We start from the raw sequence: 27,644 nt of genomic DNA, 5'->3' as shown, positions 1-27,644 counted from the left end.
AGCCCCTCAGATGCTGCTTTCACCACTGATCACAGCATCTAAGGCTAATATTTAGGCCTTTAAATACTCCCCCTATTAATTTGATTGTGTAGAGGCCGTCATGGCCATCTTGATTAAAGACATTGGGTGAGATGACGTTAATGACCATCAAAGTAAAACAAATTCACTTCAAACTGAATTTCAGGGAAAATTCGATTTCCTCGTGCTTCGTGGTAACTAATAAACTTCTCCAAATGGCGGTAAAAAAAGCATACACCGCATTGTTTGCTAACGGAGTGGCCATTGCTGCCTTCTTGAGTGAATAAAACGCGTAACATTTTGCGCTCTGCCGTGTGACAAAAACACGTGATCACGCTGGACATACACGGCGACATTATTTCATGCATTTTTCCAATCAAGATGGGCATGATGTCCTCTCCTGCAAGTAAATAGATGAGGTAAGTATGAATTTTTTTAAACCCCTGATTAACCCTTGAAAGGCCGTAATGTGACTGTCGCTGTTCCCCATCATTGTGCCTGCCACATACAATGAAGTGCGATTTGGGACAAAAGTATTTAATCACAAATTGAATTTCTTTGTGAACTTCTCAGCACTCACACCCCCACTGATAAAAACCTTTGACATGTCACCAGGGCCATTTCTTGGATCGGGCAGGCCAGGTGGCCGCCGTCAGAAGGCGGAGGAGGTTCCTTGGCCGGTGTAGCGGCTGCCACAAACACCACACACTGTAACGACATGCAGGACGGCAGCAGATTTCTCTCACCACCCGGCATCGCTCTTACTACTTTATAGACACCCTTGCCTATGTCACAAATTGCACGCTTCTCATGAGAGGGAGAGATGGGATTCAAACCCACAACCTTCTATATCAGAGGCAAATCACTTACCCACACAGCTTTAAGAGCTGCATAGCCACTGTCTGAAAGAATATGAGACTTCCACTGTAGATTCTGTTATAGCTGTTATAGCCAGTGTACATCTATACACATGAAAGCTGCCCCAGCACACCCAGCTCTGCTACATCTATACACATGACAGCTGCTCCAACGCACCCAGCACTGCTATATCTCTATATGACAGCTAACCCAGCACACTCAGCTCTGCTATATCTCTATATATGATACCTTCCCCAGCACACCCAGCTCTGCTACATCTAATACACATGACAGCTGCCCCAGCACACTCAGCTCTAATATATCAAGTATTACTATACAGTAAATAGATATATAGAGATATAGCAGAGCTGAGTGTCTTGGGACAGATGTCATGTGTATAGATGTAGCAGAGCTGGGTGTGCTGGGGCAGCTATCATATATAGAGATATAGCAGGGCTGAGTGCGCTGGGGCAGCTGTCATGTGTATAGATGTAGCAGGGCTGGGTGTGCTGGGGCAGCTCTCATGTGTATAGATGTAGCAGAGCTGGGTGTGATGGGGCAGCTTTCATATATAGAGATATAGCAGAGCTAAGTGCGCTGGGCAACTGTCATGTGTATTGATGTACACTGGCTATCAAAGCTCTAAACTCATATAGCTATAAAGCTATTTTTTTTTAGCCAGTGGCTATGCAGCTCTTATAGCTGTGTGGTTAAGTGCCTTGCCTCTGATACAGAATGTCATGGGTTTGAATCCCAGCAGAACATTTTCTGAAATACACAAGTACTGACTCCCTATATGGACATAAAGCACAGGACACAGGAAGAGGCTGCATCGCATCGCTGACATGGAGTAAGTATGTGTTTTTTTTGTTAAATACCCGACTGTTACTGCCACATGGGGGGAGCAGGAGGCACTTGATACTGGCACAAGGGGGGGGTTGGCACCTGATACTGGTACATGGGGGTTGGCACTATAATGCTGGCACATGGGGGGGAGATGGCACTATGATACTGGCACATATGGGGGGGTGGGAAGGAGAGAGGAACTTAATACTGGCACATTGGGGGGGAGTTGGCAATATGATACGGGCACATATAAGGGTGGGAGGGAGAGAAGCACTTAATACTGGCACATTGGGGGCGAGATGGCACTATGATACTGGGACATTGGGGGAGATGGCACTATGATACTGGCACATGGGGGAGGAGAGAAGCACTTGATACCGGCACATGGGGGGTTGGCACTATGATACTGGCACATGGGGGGTGGGTGGTAAGGAGAGAGGCACTTGATACTGGCACATTGGGGGATGGCACTATGATACTGGCACATATGGGGGGTGGGTGAGAAAAAGAGAGACACTTAATACTGGCACATTTGGGGGGAGATGGCACTATGATACTGGCACATATGGGGGGGTGGGAAGGAGAGAGGCACTTTATACTGGCACATTGGGGGAGAGATGGCACTATGATACTGGCAAATGAGGGGGTGGGAGGGAAGGAGAGAGGCACTTAATACTGGCACATTGGGTGGAAGATGGCACTATGATACTGGCACATTGGGGGGGCGAGATGGCACTAGGATACTGGCAAATTAGGGGGCGAGATGGCACTATGATACTGGCACTTTGGGAGGGGGGCGGGATGGCACTATGACACTGGGACATGAAGGGGGGCATCTATGGGGGCACTTAATGGCACATTATTGGGGGGCATTATGGGGTCCCTTTTTACTGACACATTATTGGGGGGCACTATGCGGGCATCTATTGAGGCCACAAAGAAGGGGTATTTTATATGGGGGGCTCTGTGTGGTACTAGTATTATCAGGGGTATTATCTGATTCTGCAGTATAGTATTGGGGGGCACAGCGGCACAGTATTGGTGGTAGTAGGTTGATTTGTTTAAAATATGCGAGAATGATGGAAAAGTAGTAAACTAAGATTTATTTTGTAAAACTGCAGAGGCGAGAAATGGCTGAAAACTGGTGGTCTGATCTGAAGGTCTGAAAGGAGAAGATGAGGAAAGAGAACAGATACATCAAAGAGACGTCACTGGATGTAAGAGGTATGTGCGCTGTATTACACTGGATGTAAGAGGTACAGACGTGGACAAAATTGTTGGTACCCTTTGGTCAATGAAAGAAAAAGTCACAATGGTCACAGAAATAACTTTAATCTGACAAAAGTAATAATAAATTAAAATTCTATAAATGTTAACCAATGAAAGTCAGACATTGTTTTTCAACCATGCTTCAACAGAATTATGTAAAAAAATAAACTCATGAAACAGGCATGGACAAAAATGATGGTACCCCTAGAAAACACAGAACATAATGTGACCAAAGGGACATGTTAATTCAAGGTGTGTCCACTAATTAGCATCACAGGTGTCTACAACCTTGTAATCAGCCATTGGGCCTATATATATGGCTCCAGGTAATCACTGTGTTGTTTGGTGATATGGTGTGTACCACACTCGACATGGACCAGAGGAAGCAAAGGAAAGAGCTGTCTCAAGAGATCAGAAAGAAAATTATAGACAAGCATGTTAAAGGTAAAGGCTATAAGACCATCTCCAAGCAACTAGATGTTCCTGTGAGTACAGTTGCACATATTATTCATAAGTTTAAGATCCATGGGACTGTAGCCAACCTCCCTGGACGTGGCCGCAGGAGGAAAATTGATGACAAATCTAAGAGACGGATAATCCGAATGGTAACAAAAGAGCCTAGAAAGACTTCTAAAGAGATTCAAGGTGAACTTCATGCTCAAGGAACATCAGTGTCAGATCGCACCATCCGTCGTTGTTTGAGCCAAAGTGGACTACATGGGAGACGACCAAGGAGGACACCATTGTTGAAAACGAATCATAAAAAAGCAAGACTGGAATATGCCAAACTACATGTTGACAAGCCACAAAGCTTCTGGGAGAATGTCCTGTGGACAGATGAGACAAAAATCGAAGTTTTTGCCAAGGCACATCAGCTGTATGTTCACAGACGAAAAAATGAAGCATATCAAGAAAAGAACACTGTCCCTACTGTGAAACATGGAGGAGGCTCTGTTATGTTCTGGGGCTGCTTTGCTGCGTCTGGCACAGGGTGTCTTGAATCTGTGCAGGGTACAATGAAATCTCAAGACTATCAAGGAATTCTAGAGAGAAATGTACTAGCCAGTGTCAGAAAGCTTGGTCTCAGTCGCAGGTCATGGGTCTTGCAACAGGACAATGACCCAAAACACACCGCTAAAAACACCCAAGAATGGCTAAGAGGAAAAAATTGGACTATTCTAAAGTGGCCTTCTATGAGCCCTGACCTCAATCCTATTGAGCATCTTTGGAAGGAGCTGAAACATGCAGTCTGGAAAAGGCACCCTTCAAACCGGACACAACTGGAGCAGTTTGCTCATGAGGAGTGGGCCAAAATACCTGCTGAGAGGTGCAGATGTCTCATTGACAGTTACAGGAAGCGTTTGATTGCAGTGATTGCCTCAAAAGGTTGCGCAACAAAATATTAAGTTAGGGGTACCATCATTTTTGTCCATGCCTGTTTCATGAGTTTATTTTTTTACATAATTCTGTTGAAGCATGGTTGAAAAACAATGTCTGACTTTCATTGGTTAACATTTATAGAATTTTAATTTATTATTACTTTTGTCAGATTAAAGTTATTTCTGTGACCATTGTGACTTTTTCTTTCATTGACCAAAGGGTACCAACAATTTTGTCCACGTCTGTATGTGCGCTGTTTTACCCGGGATGTAAGAGGTATGTGCGCTGTATTACCCTGGATGTAAGAGGTATGGGGTGCTGTATTACCCTGGATGTAAGAGGTATGGGGTGCTGTATTACCCTGGCTGTAAGAGGTATAGGCGCTGTATTATTCTGGATGTAAGAGGAATAGGCGCTGTTTTATTCTGGATGTAAAGGTATGGGCGCTGTATTACCCTGGATGTAAGAGGTATGTGCGCTGTATTTCCCTGTATGTAAGAGGTATGGGTCGCTGTATTTCCCTGGATGTAAGAGGTATGGGGCGCCGTATTACCCTGTATGTAAGAGGTATGGGGCGCTGTATTACCCTGTATGTAAGAGGTATGGGGCTCTGTATTACCCTGGATGTAAGAGGTATAGGCGCTGTATTATTCTGGATGTAAAGGTATGGGTGCTGTATTACCCTGGATGTAAGAGGTATGTGCGCTGTATTTCCAGGATGTAAGAGGGATGAGACGCTGTATTACCCTGTAGGTAAGAGGTATGAGGCGTTTTTTTACCCTGTATGTAAGAGGTATGGGGCGCTGTATTACCCTGTATGTAAGAGGTATGGGGCGCTGTATTACCCTGTATGTAAGAGGTATGGGGCGCTATATTTCCCTGTATGTAAGAGGTATGGGGCGCTGTATTACACTGTATGTAAGAGGTATGTGTGCTGTATTACCCTGTATGTAAGAGGTATGTGCGCTGTATTACCCTGGATGTAAGAGGTATAGGGTGCTGTATTACCCTGGATGTAAGAGGTATGAGGTGCTGTATTACCCTGTATGTAATAGGTATGGGGCGCTGTATTACCCTGTATGTAATAGGTATGTGGCGCTGTATTACCCTGTATGTAAGAGGTATGTGCACTGTATTACCCTTTATGTAAGAGGTATGTGCACTGTATTACCCTGGATGTAAGAGGTATGTGCGCTGTATTACCCTGAATGTAAGAGGTATGTGCGCTGTATTACCCTGGATGTAAGAGGTATAGGTGCTGTATTATTCTGGATGTAAAGGTATGGGCTATATTACCCTGGATGTAAGAGGTTTGTGAACTGTATTTCCCAGGATGTAAGAGGGATGAGGCACTGTATTACCCCGTAGGTAAGAGGTATGGGGCGCTGTATTACCCTGTATGTTAGAGTTATGGGGCACTGTATTACCCTGTATGTAAGAGATATGTGCGCTGTATTTCCCTGTATGTAAGAGGTATGGGGCGCTGTATTACCCTGTATGTAAGAGGTATGTGTGCTGTATTACCCTGGATGTAAGAGGTATGTGCGCTGTATTTCCATGGATGTAAGAGGTATGAGGCGCAGTATTACCCTGTATGTAAGAGGTATATGTGCTGTATTTCCCTGGATGTAAGAGGTATGGGGTGCTGTATTTCCCTGGATGTAAGAGGTATGGGGCGCTGGATTACCCTGGATGTAAGAGGTATAGGCGCTGTATTATTCTGGATGTAAAGGTATGGGTGCTGTATTACCCTGGATGTAAGAGGTATGTGCACTGTATTTACCAGGATGTAAGAGGTATGAGGCTCTGTATTACCCTGTAGGTAAGAGGTATGGGGCGCTGTATTACCCTGTATGTAAGAGGTATGGGGCGCTGTATTACCCTGTATGTAAGAGGTATGGGGCGCTGTATTACCCTGGATGTAAGAAGTATGGGACGCTGTATTACCCTGTATGTAAGAGGTATCGGGCGCTGTATTACCCTGTATGTAAGAGGTATGGGGTGCTGTATTACCCTGTATGTAAGAGTTTTGTGCGCTGTATTACCCTGTATGTAAGAGGTATGGGGCGCTGTATTACCCTGTATGTAAGAGGTATATGCGCTATATTACCCTGGATGTAAGAGGTATGGGTGCTGTATTACCCTGTATGTAAGAGGTATGTGCACTGTATTACCCTGGTTGTAAAAGGTATGGGGTGCTGTATTACCCTGTATGTAATAGGTATGGGGCGCTGTATTACCCTGTATGTAATAGGTATGGGGCGCTGTATTACCTTGGATGTAAGAGGTATGTGCACTGTATTACCCTGGATGTAAGAGCTATGTGCGCTGTATTACCCTGGATGTAAGAGGTATGTGCGCTGTATTACCCTGGATGTAAGAGTTATGTGTGCTGTATTACCCTGTATGTAAGATGTATGTGCGCTGTATTACCCTGGATGTAAGAGGTATGTGCGCTGTATTACCCTGGATGTAAAAGGTATGTGCGCTGTATTACCCTGAATGTAAGAGGTATGTGCGCTGTATTACCCTGTATTTCCCAAAATTTTCGCATTCAAATCCGACTCTTTATTTTTTCATATTAAAATAATAAAGTAAAGTTTTTTGATTATTCTTAGTTCTGACCCAATTGGATGGGATAATGGTCTACTGTAGTGTTTCTCTACCAGGATGCCTCCAGCTGTTGCAAAACTACATTTATGAACATGCCCTGACAGCCAAACGCTGCCTGGGCATGCTGAGAGTTGTAGTTTTGCAGCAGCTGGAGGCATCCTGGTAGGGAAAAGCTGGTCTACTGTGATAATATGAACAATGGGGGTTCTACAAAAGAGCTATTGTGGGGCTCTTATTCGTGTTTACACATGTGTTTTAAAATGAATGCTTTCCCCTTTTATAAACAAGTAAATAATGACGCAATGCTGTGGGGCTGGTATGCAACTCTTTCCAGGGCTGGTTTTTATCCCCAGTCCGGCCGTGTATGGAACGTCTTAGCAGGAGGCAGCATTTCACCAACATGGTGGAGCAGTATGTGTGCACACGCCTACACGTACTGAATGACGGGTCTGACCCCTTCATCTTCTGGGTCTCCAAATTGGGCACATGATCTGAGCTTGCCCTTTACGCCTTGGAGGTGCTGGCCTGCCCTGCAGCCAGTCTATTATCTGAATGTGCGTTTAGCACGGCATGGGGCGTCATCACAGACAAGCGCAGCCGTCTGTACACAGCCAATGTGGACAAGCTCACCTTCATTAAAATGAACCAGGCATGGATCCCTCAGGACTTGTCCGTACCTTGTCCAGAATCGACATGTATACCGGCACTAAGCAGCCATTGTTATACTGCAGCACAGTTGCTCATGTTTGTATTTTGGATATTTCACACTCTTTTGGAATGTACCTTGATTTTACAAAATTAAATTAAAACAAAAAACCTGTGTTGGCTATCTCGCCCTCCTCCACCGCCGCTTCCACCTACTCTGCTACGTCCACTGCCTCCTCAAACTCCTACTTCATATGGAACTCCACCTCATAAATAAAAATATTAAAATTATGTACATGTTTTATTTTATATTATTTCACTACTTTGTCATTTACATTTTGTGGTGAAATTCACCAATTTTTGGGTGTATAGTACCACTGCTATACCTAGTAGACAGGTTAAAAAAAAATGTAATTAACATTTCCTGGTGAAATTAACCAATTTTTGGGTGTATAGTTCCAGTGCTATACCTAGTAGGCCGTTAAAAAAAATAAAAATAAATTGTCATTAACATTTTCTGGAAATTAACCAATCTTTGGGTGTATAGTACCACTGCTATACCTAGTAGGCCTGTTAAAAAAATAAAAATAAATTGTCATTCACATTTTAGGGTGAAATCCACCAATTTGGGTGTGTATAGTACCACCGCTATACCTAGTAAACCGGTGAAAAAAAAAATTGTGAGTTACATTTCCTGGTGAAATTAACAAATTTTTAGGTTTAAAGCACCACTCCTATACCTAGTAGACAGGTTAAACAAACAAAAAAATTGTCATTTACTTTTTGGGGAGAAATTAACCAATTTTGGTGTGTATAGTACCACTGCTATACCTAGTGGACCGGTAAAAGAATAAATAAAAATTGTCAGTTACATTTTCTGGCGAAATAAACAAATTTTTGGGTGTAATGTACCCCTCCTCTACCTAGTTGACAGCTTAATAAATTTCAATACTTTTTTTGTTACATTCTTGGGTTGATATTATCCAATTTTAGATGTGAATAAACACCTGCTGTGCATTGGTGACAGGGAATAAAATGTAATAAATTATTCAGTGATGAATGCGCGCCACATCCTTACATTCAATGCTTAAACTTTGAAACGTTGTCCCACTTTTACGCTTTAATAATTTCTTCCATATTTTAACTCTATAATTTTAAATTTGAAAAAATGAATCCTCCCGTGGATGTGGTCTCTCTTTCTCACGCTCCCTTTCTGGTCTGGAACCCTGATTCCCCTCCACCCGTGATCACCATGGTAGGCGCATAAAAGAACAACAAAAGTTGATAGAGCAGATATAAAATTGGATCGTGAACATCACGGGGACGTGCGACATGGTGGGGCAGTAAGTGTGCACACGCCTACAAGGAACTGACTGACAGGGGTCAGCCCCTGTAACTTCTGGGTCTCCAAGTTGGGCACATGGCCTGAGCTTGCCCTTTACCCCTTGGAGGTGCTGGCCTGCCCTGCAGCCGGTGTATTGTCTGAACGTGTGTTTAGCATGACTGGAGGGGGTTATCACAGCTTATATTTCCCAATGTTTTGGGGTGTACCCTAATTTTAAAAATAACATTTAAAACCAAAAAACTGTGTAGGCTACCTCCTCCTCTTCCACCGCCGCTTCCACCTACACCGCCACATCCACCGCCTCCTCAACCTCCTACTCCATATGGACCTGGTCCTCCTAGATCAAGATTATTATTTTTTATTTGTACGTATTTTATGTTATTTTAAGTCATTTCCCTATCCACATTTGTTTGCAGAGCACTTGCCATGCTCTTAACCACATTTTGATGCCCTCTAGCCCCTTCCATGCCATTTTTATAGCCATTTTAGAGCTCAAAAGTTTGGGTCCCCATTGACTTCAATGGGGTTCGGGTTCGGGGTCAAGTTCGGGTCCCGAACTCAAACTTTTTTCTGAGGTTCGGCCGAACTCGTTGAACCCGAACATCCAGGTGTCCACTCAACTCTATAAGCCAACCAATAGTTGGTATAGAGCTAGACAAAAGTGTCTATCCCTACGTGTCTGTCCCTCCACCAGATTAATCATCCAGCCTGAGAGCCTCTGATAAGTCATGTGCAGGTCTAGATGGCGGGTCTAAGCTTACGCCATCTGTAGGATTAGTACATCTTCTCCTTTGGTGTCTGTTGAGGAAGGGTTGAGACGTATGCATATATATCCATGCATGCCTGCAAACACGTGCGGGCATGTATGGTATATATGTGCATACATTAACCACAGCATCATGGGATGATGTGCGCAGATGTGCCCAGCATCTGCGCACGTCTGCCCATGGTGATCCCCAGGGGCCCATGGTGGCCCCTGTGGGAAATATGTGACCCCTTATAATATATGTAGGGGCTTGTGCCCCCTTATCTGTGCCCCCTTATATATATGACTGCGTCCCCATCTATAATCCCCCTTAGAATACATTATGCCCCTTATATATGTGACATATATGTGTATCTGCCATGGCTCTCCCCCAGGTGTGTGTGTATATATATATATATATATATATATATATGGGCCTATAACTGCCCATGTATGCCCCCAGGTTTCTAATGAGTATATATGTATATAGATGCGCCGCAAGTATCTATATACATATATATATATATATCAAGTTCCTGCAGGGGGTGGATATGTCTCCAGGTGGCTAGTGACTTCAAAGGTTGATTTGAGGTTTATCAGCCTATTTACTATGCGGCCCCAACCTTGTGTTTGTGACATGGCTGGGCGTGTGGTGCTGTGAGCCTCAGGGGGCCAGCCAGTTGGCTGCTGCAATCTGAGTGCATGCATTCCGTCACACGCACACGATGATGTCACACCCCTGGAAGGGGGGGGGGGGGGGTGAGAGTGACTTATATATCAGTCCAGGACAAAGGAACAGGGCTCTTTGCAACCAGACTGGATTCAGAGACACATGAGGACTGCTGCCTGAAGGAAGAGAGGCCCATTTGGCCCTGGAGATGGCTGAGTATACGCTGGCATGGCATTGTACCTCTCTTGCAGTGCCAACCATATTATCCTAACCCTTTGTATCCCAGACCCCATGCTGCCCCTTGTTACCCCTGATATCCCTTATCCATTAACCCCTGCTGCGCCAGTCCCCTGTTAACCGCCTTCTCCTACTCTGCACACCTTCTCCTACTCTGCCCTGCTGTGTCCCTGGACCCTTGCTGTATACAAACTGTATAACCCTCTTGTAACCCCGTAGGGACAGTATAGAGCTAGGCGGGTGGGTTGTTATACTTGTATGTGTGAATTGTCTAGTTAGTTTATGGGTGGAATTGGGAACGTGTAGCGTAGTTTGAGTATTGTATATGTGTAGTGCTGTGTATTGTTACTGTATTGTGTGCGTAGTGTCAGGTGTTAATAAATACTGTGTTACTTGTACCCTTTGTAGTGTGTACTTGTTAGCGGTAGTAAGTAAGGCGCATGCAGCTAGTATAGTGATTAGTGTAAGGCATAGCGAAGATATTGTGTAATTGTTATCATATAAAGGTATAAATAGGCGGAGTCTTCACTAGACGGCTCCTCCTATTTAGGAATATTAATTATCAATATTCGCATAATATTGGTGATTATTATTCCCCCTTTACATTGGCGAGTCAGGCCCACTGCTTAGATTTTGAAATCTGTGTTTGGTTTTGAGGCTAGAGGTTGGTTGTCCTGTGAATTGTCAGGCAAGAGAGACGTGGTCAGCGGTCTGAGCGTCTAGGAGAGACGTGGTCAGCGGTCTGAGCGTCTAGGACCTGATAATTCGGACAGGAAACGCGACTCTTCCTCACAACACCAAACGCAGATCAAAATCTTTAGTAGAGAATCTATGTTCTATCTGTGAATTAATATTTTGCTATTTGCTTTGCACGGTCACTACACCACTCGAGTGATTGCGAGGGAGAAGAGGATACGTCACTGGAAGAGATCCATCTTTGTGGGAGCAGCGTACAAAGTCAAGCTGGTCGGGAAGAGGCGTTCCGGGAAAATGGACTTCTTCCAAGCAGCTGCGAGGAGGTACGGCCCCAAGGAGAAGATGGATGCTCAAACGGTGAGTATGGACTTCCCCACACTGCAACACTTGAGCAAACACAGTACATTCAATCCCATCCTCCCCACCACATACAAGTCAGCAGAAATGCTGTGGTCCGATTTGTTGGCACAGGCTTGTAGTTATGACAAGCTTTGTGTTAACAAACGGACGGTGTTGAATAAGGCCACTAAATGGCTTCGGATGCTGGCCAAACTCGTTCATACGTTTGAGGCTAGCATCTGTAAGCCAAAGGAAGTGGCGCTGGTGTCTCAGTCAACAGAGACAATTCCTCCGGCTGTTCACTGCCAGTGCTGTGCCAATAGTTCCGACCAGGTTTCGGCATTGCGGGCACAGCTGGCGGAGAATGTGCAGTCTACTGTTGACCGAGATGCGCAGGTGGCTCGAATACAGTCACAATTAGTGGAAATGCAGAAGCAGAAGGAGGAAATTGAGGCTCAGTTGACTCAGTCTTATACTGAGGTCAAGGCCTTCAAGGAACGCACTGCCTCTACTAGTGTGACGGTAGCCAAATTGAAGGCTCACGTTGCTGTAAGCTCCCAGATAATAACTGGCATGCAACAGGTCATCACCAAGTTGGTGCCGGCCCTTTCTTTTCCCATAAAGTCAGGGTCGGAATATCCCAAAACTTTGCCCTATGCAGGGCAAATAGGGGGGAGAGTAGTCTGTGACAGGCCAAATCACCAGACCAAGCCTGTCCAGACTAACAGAGATTTCTCCCTGACTTTGGGGAAAAGAAACATCGTGAAAAGTGCCTCCCTGAAGATGGAACAATTCAGGGAGCGCGGTTGCAGTGTGGACGGACCTAGGCCACACCGGGCAAACATCAAATGCTTTGCTTGTGGTGGCTTGGGTCATATAGCGAAGCACTGCAAAACACACAGGACAGAAAGCCCAATCAGGTGCTTCAGGTGTGGGAACAAAGGACACATTGCAAGGAATTGCCCTTGTGCAAGGAATTGCAATGTGTCCAGTGATGGGATTCAGGTAACAAATCGTGCAGCGGGGTCTAGTCAGTTTGGCCATAAAGGGGTTACCTCTCGGCGACACATGCCTCATCAGCTGCTGAGAGGCCAGAGTGGCCAAGCTAGGCTAGGCAACATTTGACACCCCTGTACTATTTGTTACACCGTTTGTTGCCTATACATGTCCATGTTGTGTGTTTTTGTTGTCCATTGTAACGTTCTTTTTGATGTTGATGTTGGTCCTTGTCTATGAGTGTGTTCCACCAGGCTGATTTATGTAGTGTTGTAATGTCCCGTCTGCTGTCTTGTTTCATTCTGTGTCCCCTTGGAGTGGAGCAGTGTTATACTGTGGATCGAGAACGTATAGGGTCGCGAGCAGATAATATCACACGGGAAATCCTGCTGGTCGGGAGAAGGCATAAGGACCTTCTTCATGCAGCACACAAAGGATGATGTGATATTATTCTGGGCAACCAGGGTCTCGGATCAATACAGATAACACTGTTGTGCTCAAGGTTTAGGGATTGGACGCAGAGTGTTTGGCAGCAGAGTGTGGACTGTGTTCTTGTGTTGTGGGGTCCTGGGGAGCCGGGGCATGCCTATGCCGTTGGTTCTGCAGGCCTCCACAAGATGGGATCACAGGGGGAAGTCAGCCTGGGTACACATGAGTGGACAGGGATGCGGTGCCATCAAGATGGTGCTTTGTCCACAGAACTCCAGTTATCCTAACCTAGTAGGGAGGCCATCCTTATCTTTTGGTACAGAGGGATGTGTAGCAGAGGACACGCTCCTCTGAAGGTTGGGTGTTCAGAGACCAGTGTTGGGATAATGAGGAGTCCTGTGAGACAAAGGGCAGCCCAATACCTTTCTCTACCCATGGGTCAAAGGTATTGGTGCTGGGAATTTTTGTACATTTAACTACACCGTTAGGGGAGAAATTCCCCTGGGAGCGCCTGGTATTTTCTTCTGCCATAGGTTTTATATGGAGCGGAAGAAAAACCCAGGAGAGGCCACGGAAGAGGCCAGCTATTCCCCCTGACGCTCTTGGGAGACTCCAGAGGATCCCACTGGATTTTGGCAACCAAGCGACCTCTGCCTAGAGGTGTTCTAGAGATGGAAGACTGTGCCACAATCCAGCGGGAGCATTATTTAAGGCTCTGGAGGAAGATTCGGAGACGTTCGGGTGGAAGAGCACTTGTTTCACCCAGTGAAACTTCTTCTGGTTCTGGTGATCGTCATCTACAGTCGGAGAGTCAAGGGACTTATTGACCAAAATACACCAGAACCAGACAGAACTGTACAGAACTATCCGGAGGAGGAGGCTCAGGACATAACCAAACATGGTTTCTGTAGCCAAATATTATTGTATGGACACGTTTTGTTTTCAATGGGGGTTCGGGACGTATAACATGTACTACCCTGAAACCCCATAGCACATTGTATTGGATTTTGTTTGTCGGTCGATGGTGTACCCATAGACACTCTAGGTACAAATGTGACAGCCCAAAACTCGCCCAACGCACTGCGGTGAGCTATATTTTGACTGTACACATTTGTATCCTATAGTCGTTTCCCATTGACAGAGGGGTCTACGACCTACCGGTGTCTTTGGAGGTGTAGAGAGATATGCCAGGTTGCATGAGTCTCTATGGGTACACACATATAATGGAATTTGGTGTTGGGAGGGATATAACATGTATTTTGTGTGAATGGGGATAAGGTTAGGTCACGATAGGGACAGGCCTCATTCATTTGCCTCCTTGAACCCTGGAACGGTGAGGTTCTTAAGGGAAGGGCTGGAGGTGTAGTGTGGCGGAGGTGTTCTCCGCAGTAGAATTTAGGTACTGTGACATCGCCGCTTAAGAGTCTGACCTGCCTTGTAAAGACCTATTAATCTGTCCACGGGAGAACCGCACCCGTCAAGATGGAAACAGACGTTGGAAAGTTGTGATAGAAGAAAGTTGGGACTGAGACTGTGAGGGTGAACCCGCTCCAGATTCCTTGGAGGCGGGCCATACCGGAAGATCGGCATAACTACCGAGAGACTGTGGGGGTGTGGTCACTCCAAAGTGGGGGTGGCTGACACCAAGAGACGGATAAAAGAAAGGCCAGTTAAAGACTGTAAGGGTGAACCCGCTCCAGAATTGGGGGGACGAAGATACCTGAAGATCGGCAGAATTACCGAGAGACTGTGGGGGTGTGGTCACTCCAAAGTGGGGGTGGCCGACACTAAAAGACTGTTAAAGAGATTGTGGGTGTGTGGTATCCTAAAGATGTCAAGAAGAAGACTGTGTATCCTGTGGACGGAGTGGTAGGTTACGGTGAAGGGCAGGTCGGAGGAAAATGGATTAGGGATGTCTAAGTACCTAAAGAACAGTGTACACTACAGTTCTTCCTGAACTTCCTCCTAGGATGGGGTTGAGGGGGGGGCAAATATATCTCAATCCGTTCCCCCACAGTCGTATTATATAGTCCGACAACAGGGGGATTGTTGAGGAAGGGTTGAGACGTATGCATATATATCCATGCATGCCTGCAAACACGTGCGGGCATGTATGGTATATATGTGCATACATTAACCACAGCATCATGGGATGATGTGCGCAGATGTGCCCAGCATCTGTGCACGTCTGCCCATGGTGATCCCCAGGGGCCCATGGTGGCCCCTGTGGGAAATATGTGACCCCTTATAATATATGTAGGGGCTTGTGCCCCCTTATCTGTGCCCCCTTATATATATGACTGCGTCCCCATCTATAATCCCCCTTAGAATACATTATGCCCCTTATATATGTGACATATATGTGTATCTGCCATGGCTCTCCCCCAGGTGTGTGTATATATATATATATATATATATATATATGGGCCTATAACTGCCCATGTATGCCCCCAGGTTTCTAATGAGTATATATGTATATAGATGCGCCGCAAGTATCTATATACATATATATATATATATATATATCAAGTTCCTGCAGGGGGTGGATATGTCTCCAGGTGGCTAGTGACTTCAAAGGTTGATTTGAGGTTTATCAGCCTATTTACTATGCGGCCCCAACCTTGTGTTTGTGACATGGCTGGGCGTGTGGTGCTGTGAGCCTCAGGGGGCCAGCCAGTTGGCTGCTGCAATCTGAGTGCATGCATTCCGTCACACGCACACGATGATGTCACACCCCTGGAAAGGGGGGGGGGGGGGTGAGAGTGACTTATATATCAGTCCAGGACAAAGGAACAGGGCTCTTTGCAACCAGACTGGATTCAGAGACACATGAGGACTGCTGCCTGAAGGAAGAGAGGCCCATTTGGCCCTGGAGATGGCTGAGTATACGCTGGCATGGCATTGTACCTCTCTTGCAGTGCCAACCATATTATCCTAACCCTTTGTATCCCAGACCCCATGCTGCCCCTTGTTACCCCTGATATCCCTTATCCATTAACCCCTGCTGCGCCAGTCCCCTGTTAACCGCCTTCTCCTACTCTGCACACCTTCTCCTACTCTGCCCTGCTGTGTCCCTGGACCCTTGCTGTATACAAACTGTATAACCCTCTTGTAACCCCGTAGGGACAGTATAGAGCTAGGCGGGTGGGTTGTTATACTTGTATGTGTGAATTGTCTAGTTAGTTTATGGGTGGAATTGGGAACGTGTAGCGTAGTTTGAGTATTGTATATGTGTAGTGCTGTGTATTGTTACTGTATTGTGTGCGTAGTGTCAGGTGTTAATAAATACTGTGTTACTTGTACCCTTTGTAGTGTGTACTTGTTAGCGGTAGTAAGTAAGGCGCATGCAGCTAGTATAGTGATTAGTGTAAGGCATAGCGAAGATATTGTGTAATTGTTATCATATAAAGGTATAAATAGGCGGAGTCTTCACTAGACGGCTCCTCCTATTTAGGAATATTAATTATCAATATTCGCATAATATTGGTGATTATTATTCCCCCTTTACAGTGTCCAACAACCAATACTTCTCCAGTAGATGTAACTTGGTCCCCTATACTTATAGTTACCTCATTATCTCCTTCCATGCCACTGCTCATGCTCAGTGTACTCCGGGTACTGGATCGGTTACTTGCACTACCTAGTTTGCATAAAATTATTAAAGACAATAAGAAAGAAAGAAAAGGTATGGACATAGTCGTAAACAAACATTGTATTGCTATTTGTGTGTTTTAGGCTGAATGCACACGGCCGTGAGCGCTCCGTGGTATCCCGGCCTGGCATCCTGCTGACAGCAGGAGCGCACGACGTCATTGGTTGCTATGACGCCGTGCGCTTCATGCCGCCGCTGCACTACAGTAATACACTCATATAGATCATACCATTGTATTACTGTAGTGCAGCGGCGGTATGAAGCGCACGGCGTGATAGCAACCAATGACGCCGTGCGCTCCTGCTGCGAGCAGGATGCCAGGCCGGGATACCACGGACCGCTCACGGCCTTGTGCATTCGGCCTTAGGTGGAAAAATAAGGAGGAAAAGTGGTACATTTTTTATACTGTGAGAGAATGAGGTTTGATAAGAGCAACATTGTAACATAAGTAGCAACATAAAATAACATTGTATTATACTTTGTTGTGGATTGTGTAGCAAGTACAAGATGTGTGACTCCACCCTTAGAGTACAGACTTTTAGAATATAGTTAAAAAAAAAATTCAATCAAGCTAGGGTACTTTCACGCTAGCGCTATTCTTTCCCGGTATTGAAATCCGGTAAAGGGTCTCAACGCATCAGTTTTGTCCTAACGCTTTCTGAATAGAAAGCAATCCGTTCAGTATGCATCAGGATGTCTTCCGTCCCCTCCCTTGTACGGTATTTGACCTGACAAAAAAACGCAGCATGCTGTTTTTTTTCAGGCCAAAATCCCGGAACAGTATCGCACTTGTCGGATCTGGTATTCATTTCCATAGAGGTGTATTAATGCCGGATCCGGTATCATGTGTTCCGGAAATTCTACGCATGCGCCTGGGTATAAGAGATGCAGGTTTCTCTTTTGATCTTTAAAAAAAAAATTAATACCGGATCCATTATTCCGGATGAGATGGATCTGGTATTTCACCGGATCCGTCTAGCGTATCTAGAAAAAATTGCTTTCCGTTTGTGTACGGATTGCCGGATGCGGCAGGCAGTTCTGTTGCCGTAACTGCCTGGCAGATTCTAAAAACGCTAGTGGAAAGTGCCCTTAAAGGGGTTCTGCAGTTTGTTTAAACTGATGATCTATCCGCTGATTAAACTGATGATCTGTCACGGCTCGTATCAACTGGCCTGGGCGGGGCTAAGCTCCATTCAAGTGAACAGAGCTTAGCCGCGCTCAGGCCAGTGATACTAGTCGTGACGTCACTGGGCCAGCAGTAAACAGTGAGATGGTCGCAGCGCTCCTGGAGCCCCGCTGCCTTCTCAAACAGCTGATCAGCGAAGGTCCTGGGTTTCGGACCCCCGCCAATCAGATGCTGATGATCTATCCGCTGAAGTGACGTCACGACTAGTATCAACTGGCCTGGGCGGGGCTCAGCTCCATTCAAGTGAACAGAGCTTAGCCGTGCTCAGGCCAGTGATACTAGTCGTGACGTCACTGGGCCAGCAGCAAACAGTGAGATGGTCGCAGCGCTCCTGGAGCCCCGCTGCCTTCTCAAACAGCTGATCAGCGAAGGTCCCGGGTTTCGGACCCCCGCCAATCAGATGCTGATGATCTATCCAGCGGACTGACAAGGAGAGTATTTATAATTTATTATTTTAATTAACACTGAGGGGCACAATGTGAGCATTATTACTGTATAGGGGTTCAGAGAGGGCACTATTACTGTAAAGGTGCCTAACAACTGTTATGGGGGCACAAAGAGGGAATGAATACTGTGAGTGGGCACATTGAGGGCGTAACTACTGTGAAGGGGAAACCGAGAGGGCATAACTTCTGTGAAGTGGCACAGAGAGGGCATAACTACTGTGATGGGCACTATGATGGCATAACTACTGTGAAGCGGCACAGAGATTGTATAACTACTGTGATGGGGCACCATGTGGGCATAACTACTGTGATGGGGCACCATGTGGGCATAACTACTGTGATGGGGCACCATGTGGGCATAACTACTGTGATTGGGCACAATATAGGCATAACTACTGTGAGGGGACACAATGAGGGCATAAGTACTGTGAAGGGGCATAATGTGGGCATAACTAGTGTGAAGCGGCACAATTTAGGCATAATTACTGTGAAGGGGGTACAATGAGGGCATTACTACTGTGAGGGGGGCACAATGAGGGCATAATCACTGTGAGGGGTCACAATGGGGGCATACCTACTGTGAGGTGGCACAATGTTTTAAAGTATGGGGGGTGCCAAAGAAAGGAGCTGCCCCGGGTACCAGACACCTGAGGCACGTCACTGCTGGGCCTCACAAACCGCTTCCCTCCTCCTCCTGACATTAGCAGTGACATTAGCTGGTGTAGTCATCTGCTCTTTCTCCATTTGTTTTGCAACATCGCCATCTAGTGACCAGATCTCACCACTACAGTCCACTAACATTACATTGGTTTTCTGAGCTTTTTATACTGATGACCTATCCTCAGGATTGTTCATCAGTATCTGTCCGATGGGGTTCCGAAAGTCAGGACCCTTGCCGATCAGCTGTTCGAGAAGGCAGTGGCACTCCTTTAAGCGCCGCAACCTTTTCCAGCTTTTTCTAGGCCAGTTTATTTGTTATGTAGCCTAGGTACAGCTCAGCCCCATAGAAGTGAATGGGATTGAGCTGCGATACCAAGCACAGCTGCTATACTATGTAGGACGCTGTGCTTGGTAAGCATAGAGAAGTTTGCGGCACTTGACAAACAGCTGATCGGTGGGGGTCTGGGTGTGGGATCCCCACTGATCACATACTAATGACCTATCCAGAGAATAGGTAATCAGTATAAAAATCTTGATAGAATGTAGTTACCTTACGGTATAAACTTACTCTGGCGCTGGTAGGTAGAAATAAAACAGATTGAGTACAGTGGCTAGATAAATGTTCCGCTATAATAGATAATAAGTATCAATTGACAATGCGATGAAATAATCACGCGGTGGTAGTTACCTTTTCTTTAGATGTGAGCTGGGAAAAAACAATCGAGGTCCTTTGGATGCTTACACAGTTCCCGTTCCTGTGTGCAGGAAAGTGTGAAGAAAACAAATCTTCACCGCTCACCTACCAGCATTCACACTGCTCCGGCCGGTAGCTGTGTGGTGCGAGGGAGCAGACTGCAGATTCGGCGTCCAGGATCTTCTGTGCGTGTGACGTCACCGCGAAGTACTACTGGTGCTCCCAGAGATCAAAGAGAGTATAAAAATCTCGGAAAGCCCTGTTAATGTAATAAATGAGGATGTCTGCTCACCCTGGCTTATCTCATTGGTGCAGCAGTGGCGCTCATTACTGGGTTTTACTGGGTTTACTCTTCCGCCACCTTCAACCTATACAGACCCATTGTCTGCTGACAGCACATCCTTGTTTATACAGAGTGATCACAAATGATGATATTATATGCCGCATGAAAGATGGGATCCAAACATCTCTGATTTGTCCTGATCCTCAGCCCATGTAGAAGGGCTCAGAGAGTGTTGGGTGCATTCTGAAACCACCGCTCTGAGTGCCCAAAGAGCTGCCTCCACCTCTGGATCTACATGTATGTACAGACACATTAAGGGGTTAATATACTGTATGGAAACCAGCTTACCAGTACTTGTACACAATTTCCTCATTTTGTTACCCATCAGATACATTACATTTGCTTATCTTAGTAACATAAATGTATTTATTACAAGACATACCCCCCCCCCACCCCCCCACACCCTAAATGTCTGTGCTGAGAAGTCCGCCTTCTACATGTCCACATCTCTCCACGGCTCCCAGGCTTGTGTGAACAGGTTCAGCTTTGTGTCACTTCCATTCTGCAAATGTTCCATGGAGGAACCCCCCCCCCCCCCCCCCTTCTATTTGCGGGCATCTCATAGTATCGTGGAGGGGTTACGGTACATGACACCCCCACTCTTCCGGTGGTACTAGAGCTCGGTATCCACACAAAACGGGAGTATTTGACCGAATGGTGCAGACTTTTTGGTTCTCTGGTTATACCGAGAGGGAGAACAGTGAATAGACACCCTACTCATATGGGCAGAGACCTAGTGTTATATTAGTCTATGTATGTCAAAATAATAAAGTCTCATGCAGCACTTTAACTTTTCCTTGGGTACCATTAGAGCAAGAGGGTGGTTTGGTTTTAAGTAAGGTGGTATGTAACACCCGAGAGTGGTGTTACCACTCCTGCACCCTGCTACTGTCTTTGATGGTCTAACACAATGTCATCCCATGTATTTTTGTCCAGGTCCTCCACAATGTACATCCCTAATTTTGTTATGCAACTGTTCATATGTACTGTACCTGGTTCACCAGCAGATGGCAGGATAGCTGGCAGAGCTATAGTTAGAGAGAATGGAACTTGCCATTCCATTCTAACCCCCTCTGGAGAGAAGTAGGCTAGCCCTACTTCCTGAAGGAAAGGTGGGGACTAGTTAGAGTTAGTGTAGTTTACCCCCAGCAAGGGGAAGGGTGTACAGGGGCATGTCTCTGCTGGACGTGCCCATCATAGCCAGAGCACCCTAAGCTCTGTTGGCCATGGGGGCAGAAGCTTGAAGCCTTAGAAGCAAAGAGCATAGTCCTCTGGCAGAACCAAAGTCCGACTAAGGAGAGAGGTGCAGCATACAGAAGGAATCAAAGTTACTGAGCTAGCTAGTCAGCATAGCAGAGAGAAAGAGATAAAGCAGGGTTGAGTTTGCCTGCCAGTTCATGATAAAGCCTTCCAGAACCAAGACAAAGCTTAAAAACGTTTATTCAAGTAAAGCTGCCACTGAACTTCATCTCAAGGTCTGGACTCAAGTTATTCTTTCAAATCTCTCAATTATTCCCCATTTTTATTGCTGTAGAGCCAAAGCCTGGGGTCCATCGGTATCCAGGTAGGAGCAACGGGACACAGATAGACATTTAGATAAAGAGACATTTAGGCCGCACTATACCACTCGGCTTTCCTACTATACCAAGAGATTGCAATATAGGAGCCCTGGGGGGAGGGCACGTTGCCCAATTCCCACCTCTCCCCTGCGGGAGCAGCATCATACTTCACTGGGCCTGGCTTTTTTATCATTCTCAGGAGGCTTTTCCTCTCAGAGCTTCTTCCCTAACTAATGGTTAAAAGGATTGTTCAAGGATCCAAACATTTTTGGGTTATGGCCGGGAAAGTGACAGGAAAAAGGGCACTCACCTATTCACTGCCACTTTCTTTCCAGTGCCGAAGCTCCAGCCCACGCTCCTTCTGGTCCCCAGTGATCTGGCAGTGTGACCTCCTGCCCATGGTCACATGCACCTCTGCAACCATTCACTGGCCTCAGTGGTGACGTGCCCCATCAGCAGTCACATGCCATTTGAGGACATGTCAGCACTGAGGCAGACAAATGGCTGCAGAGGTGCATGTAACCACTGATGATACTTCACATTTCTAGTCCACTGGGGACCGGAAGAATCAGGAACAGAAACTGCGGAGCCCCCTTAGTCAGGATTACTGGAACACAAAGGTCCACATTTGCAATGTTATTGCACGTAGGGAATGTAAACTGCAATAAAATGTGTTACAATTTGGCACAATTTACCGCATATAGTTTTCTATCAATCTCTGAGCTTGACAAAGGGGCGTTTTAGTGGGAAAGGGCGTGACCTAAAATGTGACATTTTGCACCACAATTCCGGCGTAAAATTCTGTCAGAAAGTAAGCCAACCATTATTTGCTATGAAGTTAGACGAGAGTGTCTAGCCGGTGCCAGATCTATCACCCACCAGGGGCCACTGTGATATATTATGTGCAGGTCTAGACAGTCTGTCTTTACATGGTCTACAGGATTAGTAAATCTTCCCCATAGTCCCACAGACAGTAAGTGCTCCATTACGGGCATTTCCCTCCTCAGCCCAGCACATGGAGGATCTGACTGGTATTATTGCAGGCAGTTATTGGACAATTAGATTACAGATAGCTTTTGTTATAGTAGGGGCTCCGGCTCCATAGTGCGGCAGGCACCAGAGCTCCCTCCACAGCAGTGATATCCTTATCTGCATACATCAGATGCTGGAAGGAACTGCAACGCAACCTCTTCTTTAGCCTATGATGTCACTTCCATTGGTCACATGACCTTTGTGCAGCTCAGTCCCATTCATGTGAATGGTATTTAGTTGCAATAGCCAGCACAACCACTATACAATACTTGGCGCTGTCCTTGGTATACTGTGATGCACATGACTATATAAAGTAGGACCGCATAGAAAACTTTTGAATGCCCACAATGCCCCCATAAATGTTGTGTCGTTATTTAAGTGATCATGGCGAAACCAAATAGTTTATTATGTGTTAAAAGTTTTTTCTATGTTTTACAACTTTTGTACAAAAATAGCACAAAGCATGGAAAAAGGACAAGATAAGAGCAGATCTAATTTCCAACTGGGTTACTATTTCTGGCTGTATGGCGGCTAACACGGTGATCACAGTTGTTTGAAACTTATAGTGTTAGCTTAAAAGCAAAATATAGCTCCTATCCCTAGCTGCTATGCAGACTGAGATAGATCAGGGTAAAGAAGCCCCCCTTAGTTAGCTTTGGTCTCAGCTAATGCAAGGACAATGACTGTCTGGATGCCCCCTTGATATTGCAGTCCCTCTAGCAGGTAATATGGCCGCTACAGTGGTAGTTCCACCGCTGGGCATTGAGATCCTTTCAAACAGCTGATCGGCTGGGGTTCTGGATGTGGGTCCCCAATAATCAGATATTGATGGTCTATACTGAAGATAGGTAATTAATAGTTATTTCCTGGAAAACCCCCATTATGTAACAATATTGTCAGGCAGATCTGTGGTGTAGAAACATGAACGGCAATGACGGAAGATCAGGAGACTCACAATGTATCACAGCACACAGAAAAGAAGACACAGACACGGTGAATTAAAGTGAAATAATTATTTTATTCCTATCTGTTATTAAATTTGGACTAATTAACCATCCAGTACTCTTTATAGAATTTACTGCGTAAGAAGATATGAACCAGAGGAAGGCAAAACATAACCCCCTGTGGGGGAAAAAATTCCTTCCTGACCCCATCAACTGGCGATCGGCTACTCCCTGGTTCTCTGCAGTGTCAGCGCTGGATGGGCCCTGTCACCCCTTATATGTAATATTATTCTAATCCTAATATATATCTCTATCTTATCTCTATATTTATCTTACTTATGGCTTATTTCTGACTAATACTTATCTTACATCTTACAATATCTGATTAAGGCTACTTTCACATCTGTGTTTTTGCTGGATCCGTCATGGGTTCAGCAAAAACGCATCCGGTATATAATACAACATCTGCATCTGTTCAGAACGGATCTGGTTGTATTATATCCCAAATGCACAAGACAGATCCGCCACTAAATCCATTGTAAGTCAATGAGCGCTGGATCTGTTTTTTTTCGTGTCAGAAAAAACGGATCCGTCACCATTGACTTACATTGTGTCTCATGACGGATCCATCTTGATCAGTGTCCCATGACGCACTCTAAAACGCTGCTTGCAGAGCTTCTGTGTGCGTCATGGGAACGCAACGGAACAGAATGCATTCTGGTGCACACCGTTCAGTTTTGTCCCCATTGACAATGAATGTTGACAAAACGGAAGCGTTTTCCTCCGCTTTTGAGATCCTATGACCTAAATAGTGGAAAGGAAAAGTGCAGATGTGAAAGTAGCCTAATAGCTAGTACATAAATCCCGAAATCTTACCTTATACAACCCCTTATAGCTAAATTACCCTTTAACGGGTCATAGACATACAAAGCAAATGATGGGCGACTGATGGATGACTTATTAGTCCCTCGCTCATGTTATTGGCCGATAACATTATAAACCCAAATAACCCGGCACAGACGAGGAATATCAGATATCATTATAACCCCCTGTGCTCTTCTGTAAGGTCTGATCGGCCCCTATAAGCCTGACAACATCAATGATAGGTTCTATCCAACACATGAAGAAGCATGGCGGATCATGTTGTCAGACTGATTGTCAGCAGTGGAGGGAATGTTAGATTGTAAAACATTCACAATCCTGGGTTTAGGTGACAACTTCTGTCTACGGCCATTTTTACCTAGTGCTTAACTTATATCTTATCTGTAACTTATTCTCTATGATACTTATCTTATATCTTACATAACTTATCTCTATATTATATATCAGGTCCTGTCACACTGGCAGATATTCTGTCCGGTAAAGATCGGTTACACCATGTTGTTTGGCGCTCATTACCTACATTTATGTGCAGCAATGATCATTAGTATGGGGATAAATGATCGGTAATAGGATCATTCATCCCCATACAGTGTCCATTTGTCGGCAGCATATGCCGTTTACACAGGGTGATGTGCTGCCAACAAACGGACATTTCTGATGCCACATAAAAGATCTGATCACCGATGAGCGAGGATTTTGTACACACCGCAATGATCAGGAGCAGGAACAGCGGAGCTAACGCTTGTTCTTTATCATCCGTCTGTGGAACAGGACCTGATTATGGCTCCCCTTTATCTAATCTCTAATATATCTTCTATCTTTCTTATCTTTCTACCTTATCATTAAGTGACAATTCCTATCTTAAACATTTATGGCATACCTACAGCCTGATATGTGCTGTTCTCACCTCTGAGAATCTCATCCATGGAGAGAATGAGGGTCCCTTGTCCCATTAGGAGTCAATGAAGAGGTTTGGAAATACCATAAATGTATAAGGTGGGAATACCCCTTTACCTTATACTAACACCTGATAACTATGGCTACTTTCACATCTGAGCTTTCCCTTTCCGCTATTCAGATCCGTCATAGGATCTCAATAGCGGGGGGAAAACGCTTCCGTTTTGTCCCCATTCATTGTCAATGGGGACAAACACTGAACTGAACGAAACGGAGTGCACCAGAATGCATTCCTTTCCGTTTGGTTGCGTCCCCATCGCGGACACAATGTGGTTTGGAGTAAGACGTATCCATCATGACTCACAATGTAAGTCAATGGGGACGGATTTGTCCCCCTTTGACTTTTAATGGTGCTCATGATGGATCTGCCATGGCAATTTTAAAGATAATACAACCGGATCCGTTCATAATGGATGAAGATGGTTGTATTATCATGACGGATTCAGCAAAAATGCTGGTGTGAAAGTAGCCTAAGTTATATTAACCCTACACTTATCAGTTCACTATCTCATATGTAAGTTACTACTCTCTTATATCTGATAACCTATTCTTATCCTATCCCGATCCTATAATTGTGCTATATTTTTTTTTTTTTTTTGTATTTTTTTTTGTATTTTTTTTTGCACCTATTATATTTATCTAATGACCATTTTTTCTTAAAGGGAACCTGTCACCGGGATTTTGTGTATAGAGCTGAGGGGTTGCTAGATGGCCGCTAGCACATCCGCAATATCCAGTCCCCATAGCTCTGTGTGCTTTTATTATGTAAAAAAAAATAAAAAATTGATACATATGCAAATTAACCTGAGATGAGTCCTGTATGTGAGATAAATCAGGGACAGGACTCATTTCAGGTTAATCTGCATATATATCAAATCGGCTTTTTTACACAATAAAAGCACACAGAGCTATGGGGATTGGGTATTGTGGATGTGCTAGCGGCCATCTAGCAACCAATGTCCTCAGCTCTATACACAAAATCCCGATGACAGGTTCCCTTTAAAGAATAAATGCACTTTTTTAAAACTTTTAATGTGTCACAGTTTCATATCAAAGGTTTTGATCATGGGGGTCCAAGTGCTGAGATCCCCCACTGATGGTTAAAACGAGGAGTTAGCGCCATTTCTCATCACTGCCGAACACGGAAATGAAGATGGGGTCAGTAGAAATCCAATGAGGCCGTCTTCATTTCTGCAGGAGGAGAAACAACGATAACTACTCTTCCTAGTGATCGGTGGGGGTCTCAGCACTCAGACCCCAGCGATCACTATGTCACTATGACATATCAAAAGTTTTGAAAAACTGCAGGTACACATTATATCTAACTTATTCATCTAATATCTATCTAATGTCTACCCCATTTTATATCTAGGCTGTTCAGACCTCCTTTATCTACCTTATCTCTGTCTTGTTCAGTAGGGAGCCAAATTATCAGAGACTAAAATATTGTTAAAGGGGTTGTCCAAGTTATATTTATTGATGACCTATCTTCAGGATAGGTCATCAATATCAGATTGGAGGGGGTCCGACACCCGGCACCCCCTCCGATCAGCTGTTTGAAGAGAAGGTGTGTGCAAGTTATATTTAGGAAGGCTTGGGTGTAATTACACCTGCTCACCACTGCACATGCAACGGCTAGAAGGTAAACAGTGAAGAGGAGGCAGCGCTGACACCGCGCACACCTTCTCTTCAAACAGCTGATCGGAGGGGGTGCCGGGTGTCGGACCCCCTCCGATCTGATATTGATGACCTATCCTGAGGATAGGTCATCAATAAATATAACTTGGACAACCCCTTTAAGTGTAATAATCATTCAATTAGATTTTTAAACTACACTTAGTCTAAATCATAAAAACAAACTATAATACTCTATATTTTTTTTGTTTTTTTGTGTTTTTTCATCTCTATTAACTATAAATATTTCTAAACTATACTTACCTATACCTACCTTACTTACCACAACTTATGTGAATATATTAAGGAGGCGATCCTTGTCTTTGTTCTTCTCTTTCTTCTGGAATGTGGGGCCAGACGCAGCAAGGTGCTTCATTCTCCTCCTCTTCATTCCTGCAGGACTTGCTTGTAGATCTCTGCAGTGATGTCCGGCCTTCTCTTCTTCACTTATCTTTCTCTTCCAGAGGCTCAGGGGGCAGCTTGCTCCGGTGACTATGGAGCTGGTGTTTCATCAAGGGTTTCCAAGTTG

At 45.1% G+C, this 27,644-nt stretch overlaps 1 long non-coding RNA gene across 1 annotated transcript in view; it reads right to left on the bottom strand.

Moving 5' to 3' along the window:
• Positions 1 to 16,728, bottom strand: part of LOC122939999 — a 41,475-nt gene extending 24,747 nt beyond the window's left edge. Inside the window, exon 1 of the long non-coding RNA XR_006390222.1 lies at positions 16,656 to 16,728. This is a non-coding gene — a long non-coding RNA (uncharacterized LOC122939999). The remainder of the gene's footprint in view (positions 1 to 16,655) is intronic.
• Between the last annotated feature and the right edge of the window lie 10,916 nt (positions 16,729 to 27,644).

This window comes from Bufo gargarizans, chromosome 6 (assembly GCF_014858855.1).
Source record: "Bufo gargarizans isolate SCDJY-AF-19 chromosome 6, ASM1485885v1, whole genome shotgun sequence".
In the NCBI taxonomy this organism is placed as follows: domain Eukaryota; kingdom Metazoa; phylum Chordata; class Amphibia; order Anura; family Bufonidae; genus Bufo; species Bufo gargarizans.
This window is presented reverse-complemented; position numbering and strand designations above follow the sequence as displayed.